Genomic DNA, 15,112 nt, shown 5'->3' with positions numbered 1-15,112 from the left:
TTAAGGGAGGAGACGGTGGGCAGGGAGTCAAGAAGTCAAGGAATCAAGAAGCAGCGTGGCTCACTGGAAAGACCATGGGCTTTGGAGTCAGAGGTCATGAGTTCAAATCCCAGCTCCGCCAATTGTCAGCTGTGTGACTTTGGGCAAATCATTTAACTTCTCTGGGCCTCATCTGTAAAATGGGGATTAAGATTGTGAGCCCCCGTGGGACAACCTGATCACCTTGTAACATCCCCAGCACTTAGAACAGTGCTTTGCACATAGTAAGCACTTAATAAATGCCATTATTATTATTATTATAATAAAGAAGAGGTATGAAAGCCTGGGATACAAGGAGTGCGTCCAGAGTTTAGCACAAGTTGCAGGAGAAGGCGGAAGGGAGTACGTGAGATGACAGGTTATTAGGCTGTGATGAGACAATGGTATATCAGTTAGTGAGGATAGAGGTGGGTCAGTGTTGTGAAGTCATTAGAGCTAGTATGTCTGTCCACCCTGGTTAGAGATAGAGGTGGGGTCAAAGCAGGAGGTCAGCAGAATGGAAAAAAAATGGAAAAAAGAAGGAAGTACCAAAAACCAAGCTGCCAAAAATCAAAGAGCAACTAACAACCTTTTTGAGCTTCAGTTTCCTCTAACCTTGACTTTACAAATGTGCTGAGGGGTACTTGCTGCCTAGTACCTCCAAAGGGTGCCATGTGGCTCAAAGCAAAACTTCAAAATTGTTTTTTTTTAAAGTATATGTCAAAGTAGGACATCTTTTCAGTAGCCCCAAGACAAGAAATTTGATGCAGCTCAGAAAAAAAAAAAATTAACACCAACTAAGGCTAAATCCTGAGACTGTTACTTTCTTGCATTCAGTCGAGCATTGACGATCAACTCACCAAACTTCTTTCTTTTTAAAAACTTGCCAAAGCCTAAGCTCGCTTCACATTTTAAGCTTCCCTCAAGTCCCAAAAGATGTCTTCTCGTGCAGTTCTGAAATTAGTCAGCCTAAAAAAGCCAAAGGCAAGGGAGAGGGCAAACTGAAAGAGGAGGCTACTGAGGGGGTGCTCCTGTCCCTGTAAGAATGAGTGGATTATTGCCAGACTGCCAACCCATTATATCAGGTATAATCCCAAGGGCTGCCTTTTACAGTGCAGAGGTGTTTGCCACTTGAAGCACTTGTGGCTTCCTAATCTGCCTCTGGGTCTCCCAATCTCCTAAGGAACACCTATCAAGTGTCATGCATTAAGTACAGCAGAAGAACAGGACCTCTGCCCATGTAATCAGCTTCTCTATCTGCAGTGGTTAGCCGATAGTCTGTTGCCATACTTCACACATCGTGCGAGACTGAGCTTGGCTAGGTCTTGAAAGCACGGTGCTTGAGGGTGACCCTTTCAATTTGGTACAGAACAGCTGCATGGGGAGCCCGCTGTTATCCATTCCCCTCACATGTTCCACCCAACGAAGTAATGCTGTACTGAGCACTGCCTCAATGCCAGTAAACCAACCGCATTCCAGGACTTCATTACCGGCTGCTTTAATTTAGCCACCTGAGGATATCATGATAGCTCGAGCCAGACGGGCCTTCGGGGGCAGGCCCGGTCTCAGATCCACAGGGGTGCCTCATCAAGCTTTATAGATGCTCAATTTGGCATGAATTCATAATTCATTAAAACGCTCAACCTTTCTACCGAGTATAATAGCAACCCTATGAAGAGAACATAAAAATCTCACCTCTTCTGCTCAAAAGCTTCTGCCCTAATACTCAGACAAAATCCAAGAAAATCCCATTAGGCCTGCATGCGATGAAGTAGGAGGGAGATAGGCGGTAAGCAGTCGGAAAAGAGTCAATCAACTGCCATCTACACCCCAGCTTCTCTGTAGTACCCACTAGACAGAGAACGAAAACAGCACACCAAAAGGAAGAGCCAGGCTTTGTTTAGATCTAAGGATGATGGCTGGGTTCCTATTTTTGTTCCCTACAAATCTTTGCCCCGATCATCCTCTCAAATAGCTCTACGGCATCCCTTAGGCTGCAGGCTACCCTACTGGCCCACCCCTGAGCCTGAACCCTGGCCCTGCTTTGATCCCAACTCACCGACACAATTTTGGCACTGCCGCTTGGCCATTTTAATGCAGAATGACCTCGGCTATATTGGCATGGTGTGGCTCTGACATCACACAGTAAAACCAGGTAGCTGGGGAAGCACTGGAAAGGCATGGCATCAGATGACGAGAGATTAAGCCCATGCCTGAACTGCCTTGGCAACAAACACCAAACTCCTCATCAACACATATTATAATAAATACGTGGCCATGTAATTGCCGAGTGCCAGTGCCTCATTTTCAGATTTCTGGTGGGGCCATGCACCCCATGATTTGCAGATCCTGAACACAGACCTGTAATACTAGAGTAATATAACCTGGAATATCATAGTGCTAGATATTCAGGATCAGAACTAAGTAACTATATGGAAAAAGCATGGGATTGGGAGTCAGTGACCCAGATTCTAGTCCCGGCTCTGTCACTGACCTGTTGTGTGACTTTGGGCAAGTCACAACTTCTCTGAGCCTTAGTTTCCTCACCTACAAGATGGGGGATATGATATCTACTCTCCCTCATAGATTGTGAGCTCCACATGGGACATGGACTGTGTCCAATCTGATTATCATATCTGACCTAGCATTTAGAACTTAATGCATGTTTTAGTACCCTAAATATGGTACATGGAGAACTTTTTTTTTTAGTTATCACTAGTGTCTAGAAGGTGACAACATTCAACATGAGTAATGGCAGGTTGGCTGAAGGACTAAGAGCTACTTTCTGGAGAACAAACATCTTCAAATATTAGATTTAATTAATACACCCCGCTCAACCCTATCAAATACTGGGGAAAAAAAATCACATTTTAAATGGAGCAAAAATGTGTTTTTTAAAAAGTATATTTCTGGGTAAAGAGTTTAACTGGGGTCAGAAATGGGATCTTGGTATCCTCTCTTCCCAGCACTTCTCATACTGAAGCAAGTCCAGAGCTGCTGGGAGCAGTAGGGACTCTGGGATCCCTTTTCAATTTACCCCAGATCACAAAAGGGACTCACTCTATTATCCTAATGAATATGATCCTAAGTACTTCAGATACTAGGGAGTGTACATAGTCAATTTAAAATCTGGGTGATAGAAAAAAGGGAAAATTGAATGATACTTTGTCAAAGCCCAGCTGTGGCAAAGAGACGGGAAATATCTATTTTTAAACAAAAAATTAATGGTCTCAGGATTGCAAAATTGAACTTAAGGAACACTACCATAAATTAGTCTTCACGACACATCCCACTGAGTCAAGATGCTCCTGGAACTACTTCAATTATTACTATCCAAACAAAATGTTATATTTATGCTACCCTAAACTGACGCTCACCCTATTTCTCATTTAATTTCCCTTACGTGCCCCCTCGTTCTGTTCCTAGACACCTTTCAGAGAGTACTTTGGCAACCGCCTCTAGTGTGGCCATTAAAACTAATGAGTACATGTCAGTCTTCCTTTAGAAAGATGAGTACCACGTATTGAGTCAAAGCCTAAAAATGCCATAACACACAGAAGATTTGTTTTAATCTAATGAAAACTTTTTGGTTTCAGTGATATTTGAGCAGCTATTTCTGAATGACAAATGCTAGGAGACCTGGGCGTTGTATAACTTGTGCCTTGCATTTAAGTTTTCAGTTTGCTTTCTAGGCCTCATGGACTGATTGTGCACTTTACAGCTGTCCAGTCCTTGAGCTGCCTAACTTTTGCTAGCTTTACGGGCATTAGGTAGAAAAGAAAATGATGAAACAAACTGCTAATATTACTTGGCAACCATACAGTGAAAAGTTTGAAAAATGTTATTTCAGACCATTGGCTACAAAGGAGGCCTCCTCATAATTTATTTTGATCAACGGTATTTGCTGAGCACTTATTAAGTCCACAGCACTGTACTAAGTGCTTGGGAGAGAAAATAAAACAGGAAAAACCTTTTCTCATGAAAATCCTAATAGAGCCCCGTTTTCTGCCTCCAACAAAGGCTGCTTGGATGATCCATGTGGTGATTTTCCCCTGACATTGCTCCTCATCATTTTAATACTAATTATGGTATTTGTTAAGCACTTACTATGCACCAAGCAATCATCAGGTTTCTATTTTAACCCAACACCTCTCTTTCCCCCTAGCCATCCCTAGCTTTCCTAGTAATAACCCACTTAAGGGCATTGGAAGGTTGCTGCTTGATACAGTTGTGACCGATCAGTGCCAGTATTTTAAAATGAAGTACTAGCTCAGAGGGAAGAAGGGAAGAAGTAACAAAAGACAAATGAGAGCGGTGGGAGAAATAAGGTGAAAAAGTGTGGAGAGCTGAACTAAGAGAGAAAAAAACATAGAAAAGAAAGAGGAAGTGCACAGAAATCAATCGGGGGAAAAAAATATCAGGGAAATGTACCTTCATTCACAAGGATTGGGCTGGAGGGCCCATTTGTTCAATGTGGGAAGGGAACATATCTAACCAACTTTGTTATACTGTACTCTCCTAAGCATTAGTACAGTGCTCTGCACATGGTAAGCACTCAATAAAAACGATTGACTGATTGAGTGACAGAGCCTGGCTTCTGCTTTGTGTCCCAAACAGCAATGGCATCTATCAAGCCCTTAAAATGTGTGAAGCACTGTTCCCAGGGCTGGAAAGACTCTTCAGACATTAATACAGACTTCAAGAGGCTCTAAATCTAAAGTGTAAAAAAGGGGTATGACAGACGGAGAGAGGAACGTTGTGTCCACTCCTCTAATTCTTTCCTGTTACTATGCTGCTGTGAAGCAGTATGGCCTAGTGGATTAAAACATGGCCTTAAAAGTCCTTGAGCTGCCTAACTTTTGCTAGCTTTACGGGCATTAGGTAGAAAAGAAAATGGTTTTCTTTAGGTCATGGGTTCTAATTCCAGCTCCACCACTTGTCTGCTATGTCACCTCAGGCAGGTCACTTCACTTCTCTGGGCCCCAGTTACCTCATCTGTACAACGGGGATTGAGACTGTGAGAACCACATGGGACAGGGACTGTGTCCAACCCGATTTGCATGTATCCACCCCAGCGCTTAGTACAGTGCCTGGCACATAGTAAGCGCTTAGCAAATTCCAAAATTATTATTATTATTCTATTGCCCGCCACCACTGTCCCTTTCACCCTGCTCTAAGCATGTTTTGATCTTCCTTGAGTTTGGAGGGTAAAGAGTTGTTGGAAGGGTTTATTTTTTTTTTTTTTCCAAAACTACCTAACTGGCCTAAAGAAACTTAGCAACAAGGGACAGGAGAACAAAAAGTCACAAGTATAGGGGGCTTACATGATTTTCTCTCCCTCACCCAGGATCCAAAGTGGCCTAGAATTTGAAAGAAAAAAAAAGTTAGCAAATATCTTCTCTTCCAGATCCTGCAAGAACAGTTGATGGTAAATGCAAGAAATGACAACTGAAGGGGGTGGAGAGGGTGAGGACTTGGGAGAGAAGGAAGCTCCATTCTCCATTCAGTCACTGACCCTCACCAGGGACTATCAGGGACCAGCTCTCTGGTGCCCAAGTGACCCTTTGGGGACCCACCTGACCTCCATAATTAGGCAAAACACTAGAAAAAGGGCTCCACTGCCTTTTCCCATCGGAAATTTCATCTTCTGCAAGGTCGCATTTGAAAACGAAAGACAACTGTTCCTAATCTTGCCAGGAGGTGCTACTTTCCTGCCTTTTCTACTGTGAAATACGTGCCCCCCTCAAGGCCTATATGTAGGCGTTGCTCCAAAATGAAGTCCCTCTGTCCAGCAGCAAGAATTCAGAGGTAGCTTGGGGACAACTGAGGGATGGAGGCCTCTGGACCCTGAAGCTGATCTAAGGGGTGGCGGCCTTAGTACAGTGCTCTGCACACTGTAAGCACTCAAACACCATGCTGCCTGGCCCACGGCCCCTGTTTGGGCTAGAGGGTAGTGCCATCCAGCACCAAAACCTGCTGGGTGCTTTACCAGCTTTCAGCCAAAGCACATAGACCATAACAGCACTACCAGAGATGTTGACAGTTGCTAACATGCTGAAATGGCACGCTACCACCCTCGAGAAACAACGCTTGGTCCCAAAATAAATGCAGAAATTTCCCTACTGCATTTGGAGATTCTAGACAACCGGAGTATCAATGCATGACTTAACGCTGTTGGACCGGGTTAAAATTGCACAGTTGAGGCACAGATTGCAAAGGCCCTTCAAGGAAGCAGCGTGGCCTAGAGGAAAGAGGACCTGGATTTTAATCCTGGCTCTTCCAAATACCTACGGTGTGACCTTGGGCAAGTTAGGCGACTTTTCTGTGCCTCAGTTTTGTCTTCTGTAAACTGGAGACTCAAACCCTGCTCTGCCCACCCACCCGGCCCCCTCCCTCTTAGACTGTGAGTCCCACATAAGGGACAGATTCTGTGCCTGCCCTGATTACCTACTCTCTCTCCCTTCTGCGACATCTATGCACTTGGATCAGTACCCTTTGGGCATTTAGTATTCACTCCACCTTCAGCCCCACAGCACTTATGCACCTACCTGTAATTTATTTACTTATATTAATGTCCATCTCCCCCTCTAGATTGCAAGCTCATTAAGGTCTAGGAACATGTCTACCAACTCTATTGTATTGTACTCTCCCAAGCAGTTAGTACAATGCTCTGCACACAGTAAGGCACCCAAATACCACTGATTGAAACTATCCTGTTGCTTAGCACAATGCTTCACACATAGTAGGCACTTAAATATCACTATTATTATTATTCAGCAGTGCCCGACTTTCTTAATGGGGCCTCGATTTCCTCTTTTAATCCTTTCTGACTTTGAAAAATACTTTATTTTTAAAGTGATCTTGCGCTCATATTTCCTTAATAGGATCTCGTGATTCAAATAACGGTACATCTTTGCAGGCTGAATTTGAGAAGACCCTCCAAGTTTTAGAGATTCGCATTCCTAGGCCCAGACCTCTCACCTAGTACTCAGTTGTGTCTGAAAGAAGGGAAACTCTGCTCCACTGCAGTGATTTGGCTAGTTAGTGGCAGCATGGAGCAGGGTTCACCTATTCACTGCCTCACACTAACTGCTGCAGCACTAAGGTTTTTAACACCTAAAGTACTACTGCCTAAAAATGTTCCTCCTTGAAGACTGAGTTCAGTCCCTGAAGCTGCAGAGTGGCTCTCGGCTTTCAGCCCAAGGTCTCAAACTGCCCATTCGGCTCCACGTCTCACGGCCCATCTATTTGACGTTATCAAGTTTCCATGGCAACTGGGCAACTTGTGATTTTCATGCCTGGTGAGAATCACTCCACAGAGTGATACAGCACAAGGAGTCTGGACTTTGGCAGCCCCATTGTCAATGTGAGACCAGGGGAAGAGAAGAGGAGGAGGAGGAGGAGAAAGAGCAGATTTGAGAGCTGAACCACCCTGCTCCTTCATGGAAATGACTGTCCAAACTGAAGTGCATCTTGCCAGTCTCAAATGGGTTTTAGTCACACGTGAACTTAAAAATGACCAACCTACAACCAGTCTGTCACATTATCCTGGGGAGGCGGGGGCTAGTTCCTCTTTCTTAAATTAAAATGCCATACCTCCTCATGCTTTTTGGCTTCGTCTGCATGTCAGTGAAAGGAATGGACTGATTTCGAGAATGAAAATGCATGACAAATTCATTCGCACTGGTTACACATTTACGTCAATGACCAGGAGAGTTAACTCTCCAAAACCCTTTACTGACATGCTTTGGAAAATTAATTTGCTTTAAGTCGGAATAATAATAAAAATAAATGGCATTTATTAAGCGCTTACTATGGGCAAAGCACTGTTCTAAGCGCTGGGGAGGTTAAAAGGAGATCAGGTTGTCCCATGGCGGGGCTCACAGTCTTAATCCCTATTTTACAGATGAGGCAACTGAGGCACAGAGAAGTTAAGTGACTTGCCCAAAGTCACACAGCTGACAATTGGCAGAATTGGGAATGAGCTGTGCCCCTCATTACAGACTCTGCACATTGTAAAGATTTCCCTTGCACCTGATAAATTTGATTCACTGTACCTACTTTAATTAATGTGCCTCGTTCTTGCCTGTCCCGCCGTCGACCCCCAGCCCACGTCATCCCCCTGGCCTGGAATGCCCTCCCTCTGCCCATCCACCAAGCTAGCTCTCTTCCTCCCTTCAAAGCCCTACTGAGAGCTCACCTCCTCCAGGAGGCCTTCCCAGACTGAGGCCCCTCCTTCCTCTCCCCCTCCTCCCCTTCCCCATCCCCCCCGCCTTACCTCCTTCCCCTCCCCCAGCACCTGTATATATGTTTGTCCATATTTATTACTCTATTTTACTTGTACATATTTACTATTCTATTTATTTAATTTTGCTAATATATTTTGTTTTGTTGTCTGTCTCCCCCTTCTAGATTGTGAGCCCGTTGTTGGGTAGGGACCGTCTCTATATGTTTCCAACCTGTACTTCCCAAGCGCTTAGTAGTGCTCTGCACACAGTAAGTGCTCAATAAATACAATTGAATGAATGAATGAATGCTAATGTATAATCCCCAATTGCTCCAGAGATATGTCTGCTTCCACAAACCTGCCTTCAGTCAATTATGGTGAAGTGGCTGGTAATAAACAGATGATGGACTCAGGGTTAAAAAGTGTGAGAGTCGCTTAATTTAAAACAGTGCTTTGCACATAGTAAGCGCTTAATAAATGCCATTATTATTATTATTATTATTATTTTTAAAAATGGATTTAAATTTCAATAAGTTTCTGTTTCATTTTACTTTTTGAATTTTACAGTTCACCTACAATAGCATCTGCCTAGCAAGTATTTTTTCGGTATTATTACTCCTGCTTCCATTTTGGAGATCCCAACCATCTTCCCACCTGCTGCCACAGAAAAGCCCCCTCCCCATGACAAGGGCAGGCGAGGTAGAAACATGGCCACGTGCAAACTCGTGAGTAATGTCACCGACAAAATCCTGCAGGAGTCGGCCTCGGAGACAAGGCTACTCCCCTGCTTGGCTGCCATCCCAGAGGAGAAACCTATCTCACCAGCATTGAGAATGTTGGGAAAGTTGGGGCAGTTTGACAGGGTAGCTCATCAATCAATCAATCGTATTTATTGAGCGCTTACTGTGTGCCGAGCACTGTACTAAGCGCTTGGGAAGTACAAGTTGGCAACATATAGAGACAGTCCCTACCCAACAGTGGGCTCACAGTCTAAAAGGGGGAGACAGAGAACAAAACCAAACATACTAACAAAATAAAATAAATAGAATAGATATGTATAAGTAAAATAAATAAGTAAATAGAGTAATAAATATGTACAAACATACGTACATATATACAGGTGCTGTGGGGAAGAGAAGGAGGTAAGACGGGGGGGATGGAGAGGGGGACGAGGGGGAGAGCAATAGAAGAATGAATTGTTTCCATTTGCTGTTATTTGTTTAACCAGTTCTTCTTCTCCCTCCTCCCCCAACCATATACATTCTCCTTTCACAGATAATGAACCCCATGAGGGCCAGAGGTCCTAATTAGCGATCATTAATTACTCCCAGCATTTCAAACTAATACTATTGGATGATGTTGACAAAAATGGCATAAATGTCAACACTAAGGCAACTTTGCTTAATTTGGGGGTATCAGATGCTGGCAACAATCCTAAAGTCAGTATCTAAATCTTGGTAGTAGGAATGGTATTTATTACGTGCTTACTGTGTGCACAGCCCTCTACCAAAGTGCTGGGAAAGAGTATACACGCGGGAATTGGAAATGAACCCTGTCCCGGAAAGGGTTCACAATCTATTGATGTGAAGTGAGGGCTGAATATTCCATGAAAAAAAAAAAAATGACAATGCTCACCGGAGAGACAGAAACTGACCATGGGTGCCAGTTAACCTTAAGGAAACATGAAATGTTTTACAGAGTGAAGAGACGGGAAGTCTTCCAAGAAAAAATAAGTTGGTTGAATGAGAGAGATGAGTCCAGCCCAACGTTATGGGCCTGTGAGGCAAGGAGGACAGCGGTGATGCCCACAGTGATGGGAATACAGGGGAGGCGAGGGTTTGGGTGGGAAGATGAGAAATCTCTTTTGTACTTGTTAAGTTTGTAGTATCAATGGGACACCCAAGTAGAGATGTCTTGAAGGCAGGAGGAAAGGTGAGATGGCCGAGAAGGAGGGGTCAATCCTGGAAGTGGAAATTGAGAAACATCGGCACAGAGATGGTTGGAGTGAATGAATTCTCCAAGGGAGTGGGTGTAGAAGGATAACAGATGGGGACCCAAAACTGAGCCTTGAAGGACTTCCACAGTCAAAGGGTGGAAGGCAGAGGATGCTACGCGAGAGACCGAAAAGGAGCAGCCAGAGCGTTAGGAGAACCAGGAGAGGACAGCGTCAGTGAACCCAAGATTGGATAATGTTTACAGAAGTGCTTTGCACATAGTAAGCGCTTAACAAATACCATTAAAAAAAAAGTACCTGGGAAGGAATTGGGGGGGCCAAGAAGAATGATAAGGAGTGGGGGAGGGAAAGGGAGATGTTTTCTTCATAAGGTCTTACAGCTAAAATTCCTGTGCAGCTCATCACTATGAAATAAAACATCTTTCCCTCATGCCACTGGACTCGGTGGCCAGTCCAGGAATAAATTTTCTCTTAGCTTTGGAAATTTCCTTTAAGTTACTGTAAAAGATGAATGTTCATCAAAACCTATTTCATTCATTGTGAATAACTTGATTCATTTGGTACTCTACTGCCTTGCATATTTGGTCAGTGAAGACTGGGAACATGAGGGCACAGACTATGTCGCCAATGCTTACCATAATAATAGTGATGATAATAATAATAATATTAGTTGTGACATTTATTATAATAATAGCATTTGTTAAGCGCTTACTATGTGCCACGCACTGTTCTAAGCAGTGGGGTACATACAAGGTAATCAGGTTTTCCCATGTGAGGCTCACAGTCAATCCCCATTTTAGATGAGGTAATTGAGGCACAGAGAAGTTAAGTGACCTGCCCAAAGTCACACAGCTGATAAGAGGTAGAGCTGGGATTAGAACCCACGACCTGTGACTCCCAAGCCCGTGCTCTTTCCACTAAGCCACGCTGCTTCTTCTTACTAGCTGCCAAGCATTGTACTAAGTGCTGGAGTAGATACAACACAATTCAAGTATAATCCCTACCTCACATAGGGGTCAGTCTAAAAAGGAAGAAAAGCAGGTAGCAGGTATTTCATCCCAATTTTACAGATGAGGAAACTGAGGCACATCAGACAAATGGCAAAGCCAGGATTAGAACTCAGGTCCCCAACTCCTAAGCCAAGGCTCTTTCCACTAAGTCACACTGCTTTTGGTCATGGGTTCAAATCCTGACTCCACCAACTGTCATCTGTGTGACTTTGGGCAAGTCACTTAACTTCTCTGGGCCTCAGTTACCTCATCTGTAAAATGGGGATGAAGACTGTGAGCCCCCCATGGGACAACCTGATCACCCTGTATCCCCTCCCAGTGCTTAGAACAGTGCTTTGCACATAGTAAGCGCTTAACAAATACCAACATTATTATTATTATTATTATTTTAAAAGAATCTACTTAGGTGCTTTCTGTCCTCAACAAATCCAGTTCTGGAAACAAGTTCTTAGATAACGTTTCACTGGGCCAGGTCATGGGGGGGTGGGACGACAACAAAAAACCAAACTTAAGTAAACCGTGTCCTCCCTGAATCACAATGTAGCTTCAGACCAACGAGCACCAAAGAATATATGACCTCCTATACCCTTGTTTCGGTGGGGCAGAAATGCTGACATGACAGTTGGAGAAGATATCCTGGGGAGAACAGAGATAAATTGGAGATGGCCTCAGAGAAGTGATTTCAAAAGACCTTTGAAAATGAGGACAGCAGTAGCCTCCCCCCTCTAGAAGGTAAGCTCATTATGGGCAGAGAACGTGTCTACCAACTCTGTTGTATTATACTCTCCCAAGTGATAGAAAGTGTCTGACAGGAACAAAGAGAACAAGTTGGGGTGAAGTGGAACCAAGAGTGTAGGCTGGGGTGTAGTGGTACAAGAGAGCAGATAACTCAGAGAGAGGTGAGCGAGTGTTTTTATGCCAGGAATGTCTGCTTGATACAGAGAGGAGTAGGGAAACACTGGGAGTTTTTAAGGAATAGAGAAATGTACATAGGAGTGAAGTAGGTCAGTGAGGAAGCTGTTGAAATCGAGCTGGGATCGGGAAAGTGCTTAGAGCAAAAATAGTAATAACGATGACATTTGTTAAGCGCTTACTATGTGCAAAACATTATTATGTGGTGGCCATCTGAATGGAGAAGAAGGGATAGATCCTGGAAATGCTGTGAAGACTTCAACAACTTGAATATGAGGTTTGAAAGGGTGGGGAGTCCAGGGTTGACAGCACGGAAATTGAGTGGATGGTGGTGATATCAACTGTGACGGGATGGTCAGGTGCAGGAGAGGCTTGGGGATGAAAGAAAAATTTTGGACCTAGTGAGCTTGAGGGGCCAGCAGGACATCTATGCAGAGATGACCCCGGCTGCAGGAGGAAAGGAAAAATTGTGAGGGAGGGGGTTCAGCTGGGGCTGGCAGATTTGGGAGCCATCTGCAGAGAAGTGGATGAATGTAAAGTGAGAAGAGAAGAGGACCAGCAACAGAGAACATATTCTTCTACAAACTGCCTTCAGCTCTTTGGTCATTCAGTCCCAGATTTTTCATTTTTCTGCTGATTTGTCCATAACAAATTAGAATCAGCGCCCTGCTCATTCATCTAGTCCCTTGCGCATTTGTACTTCACCACAAGACATGCCTTTTGTCTTTTGGTTGACAAACATTCATCTGCAATGCTGATCACAGGCATTAAAGGTTACTCCATGCTGTAACCAAAGGGACTAGAGCATTCCTATGGGAAAATGGCCCGATATTTGTCTCTCCATTTATCCAATATCCATTCAACAATTCAGGATAAATAGCAATTCCAAATAATGCTAGAAACTAATTCAAAATGGCATACTGCTTATTCTAACAAAATATACTTCATCAACTGCTCTCAAATAACTTACGAGGCCCATCATCTCATACTGGCAACTGAAAAGTGCGAGATTAATTTCTAAATCAGGAACCAGACTACGATTTGATGAAGGGTTTCATTCCAAATTTAACAACCTATTCTCCATTCTCATCCCAGTTTTTTGCTTATTACAACTGACAACGCTTTCAAAACTCTGGTCCTGGTTTCAGGGACACAGTGCTCCACGGTTTTCATTCTGACTATTCCTTGACGTGTCCTTTGCTGGTTCCTCTTCCTTTCCTCGTTCCTCTTCCTTTCCTCACACCATTACCTCTCCCTGTACACTGACAAGGAGCCTACCAGCTCTTGTGGCTTCTACCAACAGGTGACTCCCAAATGTCACTTCAGGTCCCCCAATTTCTTTCTGGAGTAGGACTGCTCAAAAGTCTTTTGAAAAACTAGATATGCTACATTCACTAGTTCCTCTCCATCCAAAAGCTACTGAACCCTTAGGGAAAAAAAATAATAATTTAGTGAGACACGGTTTCCCTTTACAAAAATCATGATGTCTTTCTCCGCCTGGTTGACTTAGGCTAAATCTAGGAATTCTAATCACTTGTCAGATATAAAAGTGATACTCACTAATCTAAACTTTCCAGCATCACCTCCAGAACTGGCAATCCTCTGGTCTTCAACTATCTTTACAAAAGAACAGCATCTGAATACTTTCACCGTGAATCCAATACTTTTCCCTGCTGAGTACCTTCAGAACATCATCTGGTTCCAGCGGCTTGTTGACAACTAGTCTGTTGATATAATGAAACACATCCTGTGTGGTCACCAGGATCTGATGCAAGCTCCCCAGACCTGCTCTGAAAAAAGCACTTTGGGCAAAGGATTCCCTCTAACATCTTTCCCAGTAAAGATCAAACTAAAGAATTTATTAAGCCTTTTGGCCACGACTGTCAAGTGGACCCAATTTCCTAGTTAACTTCTGGCTGTTGCTATATTTGGAGAATCTTTTCTTACTAGCTCAGGCTTGCTTTATTTCCTGTTTACACCTCACGGGCCACTCCTCATGGATGTTTCTACTCATCTCTTTGGGTGAGCTTTCCGTTGTTGTTGAACAAATGGCTTTTTCCCTTCTGATGACTTTTACTCTGCTCACTACACTGGTGGTTTCTGTTTGCTTGCCTCAAGCAGGGTGAGAAATGAAAAGTAGCATGAGACCCCCCTCCTAGTCTCTTCAGCCACTAAAGGCCTGCAGCCTTGAGGAGAGGCTCTTAAATTCTTATGTCCTTGACACTTTCATTCACTGTCATATTTATTGAGCGCTTACTGTGTGCAGAGCACTGTACTAAGCGCTTGGGAAGTACAACTTGGCAACATATAGAGACGGTCCCTACCCAACAGCGGGCTCACAGTCTAGAAGGGGGAGACACACAACAAAACATATTAACAAAATTAAATAAATAGAATATGTACAAGTAAAATAGAGTAATAAATATGTACAAACATATATGCAGGTGCTGTGGGGAGGGGAAGGAGGTGGAGAGGAAGGAGGGGGCTCAGTCTGGGAAGGCCTTCAATCCCTGTTCCAGGCCAGGAAAGGTAAGGAAAGAGTGTCAGCATGAGATCATGTCAACTTTGAGAATCAATCAATCAATCAATCGTATTTATTGAGCGCTTACTATGTGCAGAGCACTGTACTAAGCGCTTGGGAAGTACAAATTGGCATCACATTTGTACTGAGAATGTTGGAAGGCTCTGACTCTTGTGAGTGTTCAACTCTGAACTGTGAGGAGCCACAGTACCCTACTGCTCTCACTGAATGTAACACCGCTCTTGTCTTTTGCGTTTCTGCGCTTCTGTTTCATCCATCTTTAGGTCTGTGATCAATCCTCGGCACACATTCTTAGATGGTAAGTCATATGGAGGCCAAGGACCATGTCTAATTCGCACCCATGTATTTTTTCCCAGTGCTTAGTCGCGTGTTTTCCATTACTTCTTTTTTGCCTCGTAAGCACACTTTACCTTGGCCTCTATGATATTGTTTAATATCCTCCAGACTCT

The 15,112-nt window shown here is 43.7% G+C and overlaps 1 protein-coding gene across 13 annotated transcripts in view; it reads right to left on the bottom strand.

Moving 5' to 3' along the window:
- Nucleotides 1-15,112, bottom strand: part of TRIP12 (thyroid hormone receptor interactor 12) — a 154,454-nt gene that overhangs the window by 109,007 nt on the left and 30,335 nt on the right. For 12 of the 13 annotated variants that reach the window (XM_038763049.1, XM_038763299.1, XM_038763442.1 and 9 more), the window contains exon 3: nt 5,343-5,378. The exons of the other annotated variant lie outside the window; for it this stretch is intronic. The gene's annotated coding sequence lies outside the window, so the exon portion shown is untranslated. The remainder of the gene's footprint in view (nt 1-5,342; nt 5,379-15,112) is intronic. 13 annotated transcript variants of the gene reach the window in all.

The sequence above is a fragment of the Tachyglossus aculeatus genome, chromosome 1 (assembly GCF_015852505.1).
Source record: "Tachyglossus aculeatus isolate mTacAcu1 chromosome 1, mTacAcu1.pri, whole genome shotgun sequence".
NCBI classification, from domain to species: domain Eukaryota; kingdom Metazoa; phylum Chordata; class Mammalia; order Monotremata; family Tachyglossidae; genus Tachyglossus; species Tachyglossus aculeatus.
Note: the sequence above shows the minus strand (reverse complement) of the source record. Positions and strands in the feature narration are given on the sequence as shown.